The following is a 15,676-nucleotide window of genomic DNA, read 5'->3' as shown; positions in this document are numbered from 1 at the left end:
ATTAAAGGGTAACTACACTAAAACCTACATTTTGTTTTTGATTTTTCACAGACCAAGTGGTCTCCTGGTGTGGTTTAAGCATTGTTATGGACTTAGAACATACCATTTTGTTGTTTTTCTGATTTAAAAAGTGTGACAGAGTGAAACCTGTATTTGTTTTTAAACGTATCTGTTTTAATGGTAGGCTTACTATTTGCCTACTTACACAGTACAGCTTGGGTTGGCCTGACTGTGAAAGACCAATATGGGATTTCTCATTTTAGGTCATTCAGAGTGTATATCAATGTGTCTCATAGAATATTTCACACAGGGTGCCTTTCCTTTCCCTGGTGAGTATACCCAGTTCTTCAGACCACTACACATCTGCCTGAGGGCATGTAGATATCTGTGAGTGTGCTCTCTATGCAGTGTTAATTTCGTCAACAAAAACAGTGACTAAAGTAGTCGTCAAACACCTATTTTTCAGTGGCAATTGACGAAACTATAAGTGACTAAATAGACCCAGGAAAAACTAACTAAACAAAAAAAATGTATCTCTGTGACTAAAATCTGATTTAGTGGGCTGGACATGTTTTTTTGAGAGATTGAGAACTTTTCAGTGATGAGCACAAACAATATTAGCAGCACAGATGCGCAATGCAGTTCTGTTCAGCAGTGGGAAGGACGCGGCACACACAGCCTACATCAGCTGGTGAGCTGCAGGGCACTTTTCTATACTCCCTTGAGTATAGAAAAGTAGGCTGTCTTTGAATTACTAGTCTTGCACTACCGCCCCACTTTCCCCACTGCATTTCATAGCCAGGTTCTGTACCCAAAGTATCCAAGTCTTTCTCTTTTCCTCTGAAAAAACGTCTTGATTCTAGCCCTCACCGTTCAAAAGATGTATGACCCACAAATTGAACTACGTTTTTTTTCTTTCTATCGTGCATTGGTGGCCCGCATTTTACATTTATAAAGCGTTCTAAAACTAGGCTACTTGCGGACCAGACCGTTAACCATTTGTTTAGGCTACACCTTGTTCAGTCATGTTACCTCATTAGCTAGCTATAGCTAACAACCTGGGCGTGTTCATCAGGACGCAACGCTTTGGACCGTTCAGATAGAAACATGCTATGTAGAACAAACATGCTTCTCTGACATGTTGAGAAAGGAATAATGTTGGCTCTATTCATGTAATTTCTATCTGCAATGTTCAAGAACGTTTTGCAACTGAACATGGCCCTGGTAACATTACCAGTAGCCAATTTGGTGGCACAGAAACAAAGAGGGATAGCAAACTATTTATTTAAAACAATTCCTCTTGCCACTACATTATATCTGAATGGGTGAATAACTTTATTTTGAGTTAATGTAGACCCAGTGACTCAGACTTGACCACTTGGACCAGATCTCGAGCACTGGGACTAGGACTTCAGCCATAGGGACTCATGACTTGACTCGGACTCGAGCACAGGGGACTTTGGACTCAATTCGGACTTGAGGTTTTGTGACTCGACTACATCACTGGGCAAAACAGTCATTAGCTCCTGTTCAAAGTCATCAACCCCCGTTCTACTTTTGGACACCAATGTGGCTGTGGGACGTTGATAACAATGGAGGCGACGGGACCGAGTGATGGCGGTGCAACCAATACTTTGCAGGACCATCTTGTGATTGTGCTGCTACTCTCTCTCTGTGCATGTTTTGAATGTAATGTGCAATATCTGTGTAGGCTGAATTAGGAATTTACATGGCCAGATATTTCTTAGATGTTTGATATTTCAACTGTTTGGAAAATAATAGGATGTTATGCAGAAAAATGTTGGTAGGACATGGAAGTCAGTGATTGTTTGCTATAGGTTAATACAGTACAGATGTGACTAAAATGAAAGGGCATTTAGTTGACTAAATTGGCCCACTGTTTTTGTCATTTTGACAATAACTAGACTAAATCATTATTTAACTAACTAAAATGTGACTAAGACTTAATGATATTTTTGCCAAAATGACTAAGACTAAAAAAAGAGTGCCAAAATGAACACTGTCTCTACGTGACATACCTGGCACAGGAATGGAGCTTCGGAAAGAAGTCATCACTAGGGCCGCCCTAGACACTGCCGAAATTGCATCACCATATGCTAGGTTAGGGGCTGTTCAGATTTACTATCTCTGTTCTGGTCTTACACAGATCTTAACTATATATGTAAGCTCAGTAGGTAGTGTATCTGGATGGAGGGGATATTTACTGTATATCGTTCTTCCCTCCCTTGAACCCTACTGTGGTTGGGTTACTTTGAACCCTATAACTCGAGCAACATTCTCAACCCTCGAAGGGCTGTACATCCTCTTACATTGTCCAGAAGTAATTAGATCAGTGGAGGCTAGTGGGAGGAGCTATATAGAAACCACATGTTTGACTCATTCCATTCCAGCCGTTACAACGTGCCCGTCCTCCTATAGCTCCTCCCACCAGTCTCCACTGCATTACATGACAGTTCTCTCCCCATCATCACCTAAACCGGTACCAAAGAAAGCAAGAGTGAGTTGCCAAGCACAGTGCTACAAACCCATTAGCACGGCTTGCATTACTGCCACTAACTGGACTGGAGTGTGGACCAGAGACAGTGAAGGTATAAATCCAACCCAATAATCTCGTCTCCCTAAGGAAACTAAATACATTTTTAAATACTACATCCCATGAAGATTTCCCCTGCAGTTCACTTAATCCTGGCTCTTCAACCCCATTACTCCTCAAATCTAATAACAAAGAACAGTGGTTAAAAATAAGTGGCAAGTGTTGTGGAACAGGGAGAGTAAAAGAAGACACTTGTATAAGATCCAGGAAAAGGTGGGGGCAGTGAGCTGCCTTTCTCTCACATATTTCTGCCACTGAAATAGAACATGTTCCAATGTCCCCATCTCCTCCTGACAATGATCACACCTCCCAGTCAAATGTTTCCCCACTTTCAATGTACTATTTAGCCTTGTTTGTCCCAGTCTCAGCCTTGTGACTACACATTCCTCCCTTCTCTCTCGGCCTGAGGACCTCCCTGCCCCCACCTTTTCCTGGATTTTATACAAGTGTCTTCTTTTACTCTCCCTGTTCCATAACACTTGCCACTTATTTTTAAACACTGTTTTTATTAATCCCTTGGCTTCTACTTTACTGATTGACAATTCCATCTCAACATTAGGATGTTTAAGAGCCTGCTTGGCATTAATATCCACTTCCTCATTCCCCTCTACTGTCACATGAACTGGTAACCAGAGGAATATCACAAATACCCCCATCTGTTTCACCCTATACAAACACTGCAAAACCTCATACAATACATCCTGTCTGCTCTGAGACACATATGAATTTAAGCTCATCAGTGCTGCACAGGAGTCGGAGCAGATGACTACCCTGTCTGGCCCCACCTCCTCCACCCACTCTGCAGCCAATAGTATGGTCAACAACTCCATTCTGTAAATAGGCAAATGATCCGTTGCTCTTTTTGTCACAGCCACCTTAAACTCAGGAACACTAAATGCTGCTCCTGTCCTCCCTGTTTTAGGGTCCCTAGATCCATCTGTGAATATATTAAAGAAAGCATAGTATTGTGTTCTTAAATGTGCACTTACAACTGAATCTACTCCTTCCTCAACATCTCTTACCCTCTCAAGCAACCCTAGATCTATCACTGGTTGAGGTAGAAACCAATGTGGGATAGCAAGAAGAACTACAGAGGGGCTAAACTCCCTCCCAAACAACCCCATCTCTCTCGCCATGCAATTGCCTATCCACCCAAAGCTTCTATTCAGATTTTGTTTATGGTCCCAGCACTCTAGGTGTACCTTTTTTGTAGGATGTGTAACCTTATGTCCTTGTAGATTTACCCAATATGTAATGGCTAGCTGTTGTCTTCTTAACCTTAACGGCCTCTCTCCCTACTATACCTGCATCGCTGCCACCGGGGAGGTCCTGAGTGCTCCACAACATATTCTTAGGGCTTGGGCCTGGATAACATCTAGCTTTTTTAAAGATGTCTGAGCTGCTGATCCATATGCTATACTTCCATAATCCATTGATGACCTTAACAGTGCTATATATATATAATTTCAATGCCATTCTGTCTGCCCCCCCACTCCTTTCCTGACAAGCAATGCGTCACATTTAATATTTTCTTTCCTTTGACAACTACTCTGTTAATATGCTCCGCCCATGTCATTCGAATGTCAAACCAGACCCCCAGGAACCTAAACCCTCCCACTATATCCAGATTCCTTCCATACAACTTCAAGTATATTTCCTCCCCAACCTTCCTTCTAGAAAACTGAAAACTTGATGCCCCACCTGAGGAACCACTGCTCTACTTCACTAATCGCTTCAACTCTTCTGGTCTATGGGTAATATTTCTCCCTCTCTTCCACAGCGCTCCATCATCCGCAAACAATGACCTCCCAATATCAGGTCTCACCTGAGAGAATACATCATCAATAATAATGGAGAACAACTAAGGACTAATGACACTTCCCTGGGGGTTACCATTATCCACCTCATAGCTTTCTGATAGAGCTCCCCACCCTCACTTGTATTGATCGCCCAAAAATAAAATAATTGATCTGGTTAAAAACACTTCCTCCAACCCCCATGTTATCTAGCTTGATAAGTAGGCCTTCCTTCCACATCATATCATAAGCCTTATCTACATCAAAGAAAATGGCTACCACCACCTCCTTATTTGCCTGTGTCTTCTGTATGACTGACTCAAGGCACAGTACAGGATCCATCGTTCCCCTGCCTTTCCTGAACCTACTTTGATCTGGTGACATTAGTACTCTGCTCTCCAAGAAGTAAGTCAGCCTTTACATTATCATTCTTTACATAAATGTTCATACGTGAGATGTCAACGCTATCGGCCTATAGCTTGAAGGACTTGTAGGGTCTTTCCCAGGTTTCCGTATTGGCACCCCTACCACCTGCTTCCAACTTCCATGCAGTTTCCCTTCCTGCCACACCTTATTGAAAAGGTCCAATACTTTCCCCATTGCGGTGTCACTGAGATGAGCCATCATGATTTATTATATCTCACCCTTCCCAGGAGATGTTACCCCAGCTTTAGCTAATGGTCTTTTTATCTCAATGTATCCCCCACCACCACTCTCTGATAAAGGACTCCCGGATGTTCTCCTCTGACCCTCTCTCTCCCAAGCTGCCTCTCTTCTGTCAGATTATTTGAGCTGTGCACCTTCACAAATGCCTGGGCTAACATCTCTGCCTTCTCGATATCTCTCACTGCAACAATTTCCCCACTTTTCAGCACAGGGAGATCCCAATCACTTATGACCCCACTCATCCTCTTAATCATCCCCCATACCTCTCCCACAGGAGTGGTCCTGCCTATGTTTCCACAGAACAGGTTCCAATACTCAGCTGTCCTTGTGATCCTCCTTACTACTGCTTGTGCTTGTTTATTCTAAATCAGGTGCTGGTAATTATGGGACCTTTTCAACATTCTGAAAGTGCTGTTCTTATTCTTCACTGCTACTCTCCACTCCACCAGAGGACTGCATTACTCTTTCTCCCCCCTGTACCCATAGTAATCACCTGCCTTGCACTTGAGATCTTGAGATCAAAATAAGATCCAGAGCAGATTCATTTCCAGTTACTGGGTCAATCCTGGTTCCGCCGCCGTCATTAAGACTCACAAGCCCTTTCTCATCCAGTAGTTCCTCCAACACAGTTCCATTGACATCAGTTCATAACCCTCCCCAGAGCGTACTATGAGGATTAAAATCCCCACACCACATTACCCATCTCCTACCTTGACCTTCTACATTCCCAAGGGCCAGCAACTCCATTCTCTTACATGGGTTGTAAAACTTCACTATTACCATATTCCCCCTCACAACCACACCTCTACCACTACATTCTCCTGTTCAACTCCCTCTCCCACACACTTATATGGGATGCCCCACTTTATAAAAGGTAGCACCACCTCCTCCTCCCCCTACCACCCTATCTCTACGGACTGCAACATAACCTTGTAATACAAAATCTAGAGTAGGTTTTAGCCATGTCTCAGGGAGACATATCACACCAGGTTTGGCTGGTAACTCTTCAAGAAACTGTTTGAACTTTTGCCCATTAGCCATCAAACTTCTGGCATTCCATTGAAGGATTAACACCATAAAAATGCAAATGAACCAATACATGATTCCTGGCTGGACTGATTCTCAGTCTTATTGAGGTCATCCTGTACATTTTTCTATGTCAGTCCTGTGAGCCCAAGATACCTCACTGCCTGCTCCACTATGGTCTTTATCTTCTTAGTCCTCGGTTCTAATTTTTCTGTGCAATCAATTTCTGCTGTCACAAATGTAACAACCTTCCTCATGTCTTCTACCAGTCTTGTGTTCTCCACCATTCTGCTCCCTCCATCACACCCAACCTGCATCTCAATCTGTCCTGGAATACCTGCTCTTCTAGGTGCCCCGATTTGTTTCTGCGTTAAATACCATCACTGCTTCTGCATACGAGATGTTACACTCACTCCTTACCTGCTGCACTTCCACCTGTCTTTTCATCACTGTCGTGACGTTACTAACATTAATCTGATTTATTTATCGAATCAACTAACTATGTTTAATTGTTTACCCAATTTAAATTAATCATGTAACAATTAAGTCATTAGGATTTGAGGCACCATGGTAGAAGTTGTTTATAGAGTTACCATCTCCTGAATTCAACTCTAAAAGATGTGTATGTGTGTGTGTATATATCGATAACAGTCAAATATTAATCATTACCTCATATCAGTCTCATTCTGAACATCGCAGCCAACTTGAATCCGCAAGAACCCCAGCCCTTTCTGATTATTCAGTTCTACACATTGATTTAATTATTTATTTACTAACTAACAACACAGAATACACTTACACACTTACATGAGACAAAAGTCCCTAGTGGACTGACAAGATATGACGGCTTATTACACAGAGATGAAAAAAGGGGTGGGGAAAAATAGATAGGGAGAAAGGGACATTTATCGTACATTTGGTAAATACGCTCACAGTAACCATATATCTTGCACATGAGCCACCTCCCATTTGGGTAAGAAATGCAATGTATTTACTTAGAAGTCTATCTGTCGTCTCTCTGTTGAAACGTCTTTGGGGAATGGCTCGATGGGTGTAAGGTCACAATGTCCTTAGTTTTGGTCTTGTAGTGGAGTGTTCAAATAGAACAGATACTCAGCGATTGTCTTAGATGGGATTTTCTTCCTTCCCTCCTTGTGTCTTTAGTCAAAGTTCAAGATCCCTTCACAGGTCTCGTGAGTTTTTCTTCACCTCGTGTTGAGTTTCAGAGTTTCCAACATTTTCTACGTGTAGCCACAGCTTCACGTCTGGTGGTCTGAATATGTTCATTCTTAGCGAGTCCTTTTAAGCTCTCTTGTCAAAGGGCGGTTCCATCACACTGACACACTCTGACCTCATTCGGGGTGTGGCTTAGTTAACCTGTCTGGGAACGGGGTTCCGCTAGCAGCCAATGACATTGCAGGGCGCCAAATTCAATCAGCAGAACTCTCATAAATCAAATTTCTCAAACATACACGTATTAGGCACCATTTTAAAGATAACATTTTCGTTAATCCAGCCACAGTGTCTGATTTCAAAAAGGCTTTACAGCGAAAGCTCCCCAAACGATTATGTTAGGTCACCACCAAGTCACAGAAAAACACAGCAATTTTTCCAGCCAAAGAGAGTTGTCACAAATAGCAGAAATATAGATCAAATTAATCACTAACCTTTGATGATCTTCATCAGATGACACTAATAGGACTTCATGTTACACAATACATGTAGTTTTGTTCAATAAAGGGAATATTTATATCCAAAAATCTAATTTTACATTGGCGTGTTATGTTCAGTAGTTCCAAAACATGCGGTGATTTTGCAGAGAGCCACATCAATTCACAGAAATACTCATAATAAGATACAACTATTATACATGGAACTTTAGATAAACTTCTCCTTAATGCAACCGCTGTGTCAGATCTTTGTTTTTTTTACTTTAAGTAAAAAGCATAATCTGACTATGGTGCTCAGAGCCCAAAACAGCCAAAGAAATATCCACCATATTGTGCAGTCAACATTAGTCAGAAATAGCATTATAAATATTCACTTACCTTTGATGATCTTCATCAGAATGCACTCCCAAGAATCCCAGTTCCACAATAAATGTTTGATTTGTTTAATAAAGTTCATAATTTATGTTCAAACACCTCCTTTTGTTAGGGAGTTTAGTAAACAAATCGAAACTCACGAGGCGCGGGCAATACCTTGACTGTTGGCCTTAAGCCATTTTGCCACAACTTTGAAAGTATGCTCTTTGTCATTGTTCATTTGGAAGACCCATTTGCGACCAAGCTATAACTTCCTGACGGATGTCTTGAGATGTTGCTTCAATATATCCACATAAATTTCCTAGGTAGGTCTACAAGAATTGGACTAAAGGCTGCTATATCCATAGATTTGTCGACCAATTCCTCCACCCATAATGCACTCTTTAAATAGCCTACCTCCGTGTCAATGAAGGGCTGTTAAGTTAAAACCAGGATTCGAATTGAGGGGGAATGAGAGGGTATGCCCTCTGCCTATCAACTTCAGGCGCCGACAGAGATGGCCGCCTCGCTTCGCGTTCCTAGGAAACCTTTATGACACCTTCCTATGCAGTATTTCGTTTTTGTATGTGTTATTTCTTACATTGATACCCCAGGTAATCTTAGGTTTTATTACATAGTCGGGAGGAACTATTGGATATAAGAGCAACGTCAACTCACCAACATTATGACCAGGAATACGACTTTCCGGAAGCGGATCCTCTGTTTGTCCTACCACCCAGGAAAATGGATCGGATCCCAGCCGACGACCCAAAACAACGACGCCGATGAAGGGGCAGACGGAGCGGTCTTCTGGTCAGGCTCCGTAGACGGGCATATCGCGCACCGCTCCCAAGCATACTACTCGCAAATGTCCAGTCTCTTGACAACAAGGTAGACGAAATCCGAGCAAGGGTAGCATTCCAGAGAGACATCCGAGACTGTAACGTTCTTTGTTTCACGGAAACATGGCTCACTCAAACATGCCATCTGAGTCGGTACAGCCACCTGGTTTCTTCACGCATCGCGCCGACAGAAACAAGCATCTCTCTGGTAAGAAGAAGGGCGGGGGTGTATGCTTTATGATTAACGAGACGTGGTGTGATCATAATAACATACAGGAACTCAAGTCCTTTTGTTCACCTGACTTAGAATTCCTCACAATCAAATGCAGACCGCATTATCTACCAAGAGGATTCTCTTCGATCATAATCACAGTCGTGTAAGCAGACACATCGACGGCCCTGAAAGAACTTCATTTGACTCTATGTAAACTGGAAACCACATATCCTGAGGCTGCATTTATTGTAGCCGGGGATTTTAACAAGGCTAATCTGAAAACAAGGCTCCCCAAATTCTATCAGCATATCGATTGTGCAACCAGGGCTGGCAAAACCCTAGACCACTGTTATTCTAAATTCCGCGACGCATATAAGGCCCTCCCCCGCCCTCCCTTCGGAAAAGCTGACCACGACTCCATTTTGTTGCTCCCAGCCTATAGTCAGAAACTAAAACAGAAAGCTCCTGCGCTCAGGTCTGTTCAACGCTGGTCCGACCAATCGGACTCCACGCTTCAAGATTGCTTCGATCACGGGGACTGGGATATGTTCCGCATTGCGGCGAACAACAACATTGACGAATACGCTGATCCGGTGTGCGAGTTTATTAACAAGTGCTGATTATGTTGTACCCACAGCGTCTATTAAAACATTCCCCAACCAGAAACCATGGATTAATGGCAGCATTCGCGCAAAACTGAACGCACGAACCACTGCTTTTAATCAGGGCAAGGTGACTGGAAACATGACCGAATACAAACAGTGTAGCAATTCCCTCCGCAAGGCAATCAAACAAGCTAAGCATCAGTACAGAGACAAAGTGGAGTCGCAATTCAACGGCTCAGACACAAGAGGTATGTGGCAGGGTCAACAGTCAATCACGGACTACAAAAGAAAAACCAGCCCCGTCGCGGATCACGATGCCTTGCTCCCAGACAGACTAAACAACTTTTTTGCTCGCTTTGAGGACAATACAGTGCCACAGACACGGCCCGCTACCAAAACCTGCGGGCTCTCCTTCACTGTAGCCAACGTGAGTAAAACATTTAAACGTGTTAACCCTCGCAAGGCTGCAGGCCCAGGCTGCAGGCCCAGACGGCATCCCCGGCCGCATCCTCAGAGCATGCGCAGACCAGCTGGCTGGTGTGTTTACAGACATATTCAATCAAGCCTTATCCCAGTCTGCTGTCCCCACATGCTTCAAGAGGGCTACCATTGTTCCTGTTCCCAAGAAAGCTAAGGTAACTGAGCTAAATGAATATTCAAGCAGCAGTGACATTTTCATGTGTTCTCCTACATGGTACATTACACCTATTTTTGTTGAATTGAGGTGGATACTTAGTTAATTATTTCACCACCCTAAGACGCTTTCGGATTCGACTGTAGCTTACAGTACATTCGGAAAATATTCAGAACCCTTGACTTTTTCCACATTTTGTTACGTTACAGACTTATTCTAAGATGGATTTTTTTTAAATTAAGTAATTCATTTACACAAAAAATTGAAGGCCCCCAAGAACTCAATGGCTACAGGTTCACCTTCCAACAGGACAACGACCTAAGCACACAGCCAAGACAACCCAGGAGTGGCTTCGGGACAAGTCTCTGAATGTCCTTGAGTGGCCGAGCCAAAGCCCGGACTTGAACCCGATTGAACATCTCTGGAGAGACCTGAAAATAGCTGTGCAGCAACGCTCCCCATCCAACCTGACAGAGCTTGAGAGGATATGCAGAGAAGAATGGGATAAACTCCCGAAATACAGGTGTGCCAAGCTTGTAGCGTCATACCCAAGAGCACTCAAGGCTGTAATTGCTGCAATAGGTGCTTCAACAAAGTACTGAGTAAAGGGTCTGAATACTTAGGTAAATATGATTTATTTTTTATTTTTACAAACCCGCTTTTGCTTTGTCATTATGGGGTATTGTGTGTAGATTGATGGGAAAAACTATTTAATACATTTTATAATAAGGCTGTAACGTAACAAAATGTGGAAAAGTCAATGGGTCTGAATACTTTCCAAATGCATTGTATTTCCTGACTGCTCTCCATCCACTATCTGAGTAAGAGGGTCTGCAGTGCCAGGTGGGACGCAGGGTGAAAAAAATGCCATTACTCAGGAATTTTGAAAGAACATTGTCACTCAACCGTGATTATCTTGGCTGTCCACCGCAGCATACGAAAGAGGATAGTGAGTTTTAACCACCCTTAGGCAAACACTCAAATACCTTAGCAGACCCTCCCTGGCAGTATGGCTGTAATAAAGGGATGATTTTGTGAAGCAGTCAGAAGTTGGCAGCTTGCTCAGTAGGGTAGTCCCTTAGCTGACTACTGCACAGCTAGACCATGGAATGTGCCTCCATAACAAGCTGATACCAAAGGCACCTGGCCGGCGAGAGGTCAAGACTGTAATTCAAACCTGAAAATATCAGACTTAATTAAAACCTATGACACCCCTACCCTCGTCTGAGGGCTTATTGAACCAATTGTTTTCAGTCAATTCTATCCCTTTCCGTTTTCAAGGAATATGACAAATAACTGCAATTGGTTACAATTTTGCAATATCTAAATATCACAAAATGTAGCCTACAAAGACAAACATCAGATAGTAATACTCTGCATACCAGGCTGAGCCAGTGCAGTCTGTGCATTTTCTATCTGAAAAACAACCTCAAGCTTATTTTCATATCCTCGATCCATCAGAAAGTGTCTGCTGATTCTTGGAGCGCTCCCCCCAAAAAACTCAGATAGCTCCACACAGCGATGAGCCAACATTAGTGCAGCATCACATTACTGTGCAAGTTATATCCTGTTGGCTGTTCTGTTTGGAAGTTACGCCCTCTATATAAAGAGCTCTTGGCTCAAAGCACTCAGATCAGAGCTGGTGGATTATTGTTTGTTTGTGAGCTGTGGGGGTTTGGGATGGACTCTGGGGATGAGAGCCGGCACAATGTTGACTGTGAAGACCCTTGCCATTAGTCTACTGCTGTGCTGTGCTGCACATAAAAAGGGTTAGTTAGTAGGACTCTAGATTAATGTGCCCTGATGCTGATGTGCCTTGAGTTCCAGGGATGTCTGTTGGCTTTTTGGGAACTCCTTATACCTGCAGAGTTTCAAACCCCAAACATGTGATCTTTCCCAGCAATAAGTATTCTGTCTGTGGCAGGGATTTTGGCAGTGCAGCTCAGACATTTTAGGCCCTGTAATAGCCCTTTGGCCACAATTATCTAATTGAGTAAAAACCACCTGAGGTCGCAAAACAATATGGTTAAATGTAAATGTTGTGTGTTATGACACTGTGTAATGTAATATCAAATGGTAATGCTATGATGTTAGAATTACAACTGAGTTATGATTATGTAATAACAAGGTTATTATATTATTACACATGAGAGGTCTGAAAAGTTATCTTCCCATTGGTACAGAGCTAGCAACCTTAAAACCTCTTAGATGTAAAGTCCCCTGTTTAGGGTACTATGGTCCTTGTACCGGTTCCGACCGGCATTTTCGCTTATAAATCAACCTGTGGACACTGATCGAAATGGCTTGCATTGAGTAATATCCCTGGTTCCCATGGACACAGTTGTTACAGTATATTTTTGGAGCATGTGTCACGTAGGATGTCAAATCTAAAACCACTTGAAGCTGGGATGTATTTTACAGTTATAAGGAAGGTCAAATGTTATAGTTAGTGGTTTTATAATTTGATCATACTATATTTAGAAAGCATATAAGTCATTTTAAGCCTTATTAATACAGTTTTGTTGTATAGGAAATAAGTCCCTTCGGAAAGTATTCAGACCCCTTGACTTTTTCCACATTAAGTTACGTTAGTCGTTATAGTTTTTTTCCTTCAATCTACATACAATACCCCATAATGACAAAGTAAAAATAGTTTAGACATTTTTGCAAGTGTATTACAAATAGAAAACGTATATCACATATACATAAGTATTCAGACCCTTTACTCAGTACTTTGTTGAAGCACCTTTGGCAGTGATTAGAACATTGAGTCTTCTTGGGTATGACGCTACAAGCTTGATACACCTGTATTTGGGGAGTTTCTCCCATTCTTCTCTGCAGATCCTCTCAAGCTCTGTCAGGTTGGATGGGGAGTGTCGCTGCACAGCTATTTTCAGGTCTCTCCAGAGATGTTCAATCGGGTTCAAGTCCGGGCTTTGGCTGGACCACTCAAGGACATTCAGAGACTTGTCCCGAAGCCACTCCTGCGTTATCCTGGCTGTGTGCTTAGGGTTGTTGTCCTGTTGGAAGGTGAACCTGTAGCCATTATGTTCTTGGGGACCTTCAATGCTGCAGAAATATTTTGGTATCATTCCCCAGATCTGTGACTTGACACAATCCTGTTTCGGGGCTCTATGGAAAATTCCTTCAACCTCATGGCTTGGTATTTGCTCTGACATGCACTGTCAACTGTGCAACCTTATATAAACAGGTGTGTGCCTTTCCAAATCATGTTCAATCAATTGAATTTACCACAGGTGGACTCCAATCAAGTTGTAGAAACGTCTCAAGGGTGATCACTGGAAACAGGATGCACCTGAGCTCAATTTGGAGTCTCATAGCAAAGGGTCTGACTACTTATGTAAATAAGGCATTTCTGTGTATTATTTTGAAGACATTTCCTAAAATTTCAACAAAAACTGTATTTGCTTTGTCATTATGGGGTATTGTGTGTAGATTGCTGAATATTTGTATTTATTTAATCCATTTCAGAATAAGGCTGTAACGTAACAAAATGTGGAAAAAGTCAGGGGGTCTGAATAATTTCCAAAAGCCCTGGACGTCATAAAATATATAATATTTCTACTATGTAATTTAGCTTGTGTCCTCAAAAGTGACGACACCTCAGCAATTTATAACTAGAGTATGCAGCATTACTAGCTATTGTTTATGGTCCTCTCATAATAAATTTCTTTCGGGGATTACGTAGATTACATTTAGTTACATTAAATTAAAGGCAGTGAAGTACTTCATGTAATTTAGAATGTTGCAGCTGAACAAAATGGCAGCATCCTGATCCTCAGGACTGTTGATAGAGCATACAGCTGAGAATGCTATCTCACTACAAATTACTTTGAGCAAATGCTTATCAGAGAGAAGCACATTATAAAAGAGGGAGAGGTTTGAGTCAATAAGAAGTGTCTACAGTCATGCTCATGGAGATCCTATTAAATTACTAGAGAGGCCATGTCATAAACCCTAAAAGTTTCAGAATGGGATGGAAATGGCAGCCATGTTGGCCAGGGAGAAATCCACACCAGTCTAATTGGAATTAATGGCAGTAGAGACATAATACTGATTATATGGTCGTGCTACTATGTCATGTATTCTATAGGGGATATTTTGTTAACTCTCGTGCTCCCCCTGTAAAGACAACACACACAGTATGGGGATGTGTCATTGGGTTGTGTAGCCTACTGGCCTCTATGTAAAGTTTTGTTTAAAATAATACAATATCCTACAGCTAATCAAACATTAGTCCTGTCTCTCTCTCTCTCACACACACACATACACACAAAATGTGAAATGATAAATTATAGGTTTACTAATGCTTACTAAGGTAACGGTGCATTCGCATGTCATTTCGAGGTAGTTTAGTGGATTATTGTTACCATTAGAACTCCAGCTATAAACATATGCTATTTGTGATCTAGGCTACTCCGTACAGTTTACATGCACAGTGTTTGGTAAATTCGTTTGTTAAAATAATTTAATCCCAAAAACTGTGCATCGAAATTATTAGAAGTTTCTCTTACAAGCGCTTGGCTACATAATTCGGATTCTACTCATATCCTCTCCCCAATTAGACTCTTAAGAGCGTTTGGCATGTGCAGTTTCAGAGTTCGTTATAAGTAAAACGATTTACTTACATGAAATGTGGTGGGATGCTATCACATTCAAACGCGCTCAATTTTCGCCACAAAGTTGGTGGGTGTTATTCTTTTGACCCAACAGATTTGCTCCAGTTGTCGACTCGAGTCATTTGTCCAAAAAAATTGCAAACTGGGGCTGCATTCATTCCTAAAGCGGTATGGTGGTGGTGACGGGCGGGGCGCACATGCAAATAAGCAGGGGACCCGGCTGTTCCAAATTCCACCAGAAACAGGGATTTTTACAAATCCAGGATTTAAATAATTTTGCCTACCTACTATAAGAATTTGCATCATAACATGTACTGAAGTTTATTGGCTTACAATGGAGCGTTAGCCTACACAGATGTGGCATAGAACACTATCCATTCTGATGATAAGCATCCTAATATGGGAAAAACAAAGCCAGAGCAAACTCAAAGTTTGAAGCAAACCTCCCTGTGAACACTGGCGGAATTAGCATTAGACAGAATATGCAATTGCCTGCCTTATAGGCCTCATCATCAAAGGGCGTCATGAGCTGGGCATAAAAAAACATTAAATCAACACTTTTGTGTTTGTTTTACTAATTTCCCCGCTTGAGTCCCCCCCATGCTCTGCTGAAGG

At 42.1% G+C, this 15,676-nt stretch overlaps 1 protein-coding gene across 2 annotated transcripts in view; it reads right to left on the bottom strand.

Annotated features, from left to right (window-relative positions):
• LOC129858703 (equilibrative nucleoside transporter 1-like) overlaps positions 1 to 15,270 on the bottom strand; it is a 62,750-nt gene extending 47,480 nt beyond the window's left edge. For both annotated transcript variants that reach the window (XM_055928043.1, XM_055928050.1), the window contains exon 1: positions 15,071 to 15,270. The gene's annotated coding sequence lies outside the window, so the exon portion shown is untranslated. The remainder of the gene's footprint in view (positions 1 to 15,070) is intronic.
• Positions 15,271 to 15,676: the final 406 nt, after the last annotated feature.

Source organism: Salvelinus fontinalis, chromosome 1 (assembly GCF_029448725.1).
Source record: "Salvelinus fontinalis isolate EN_2023a chromosome 1, ASM2944872v1, whole genome shotgun sequence".
NCBI classification, from domain to species: Eukaryota; Metazoa; Chordata; class Actinopteri; order Salmoniformes; family Salmonidae; genus Salvelinus; species Salvelinus fontinalis.
Note: the sequence above shows the minus strand (reverse complement) of the source record. Positions and strands in the feature narration are given on the sequence as shown.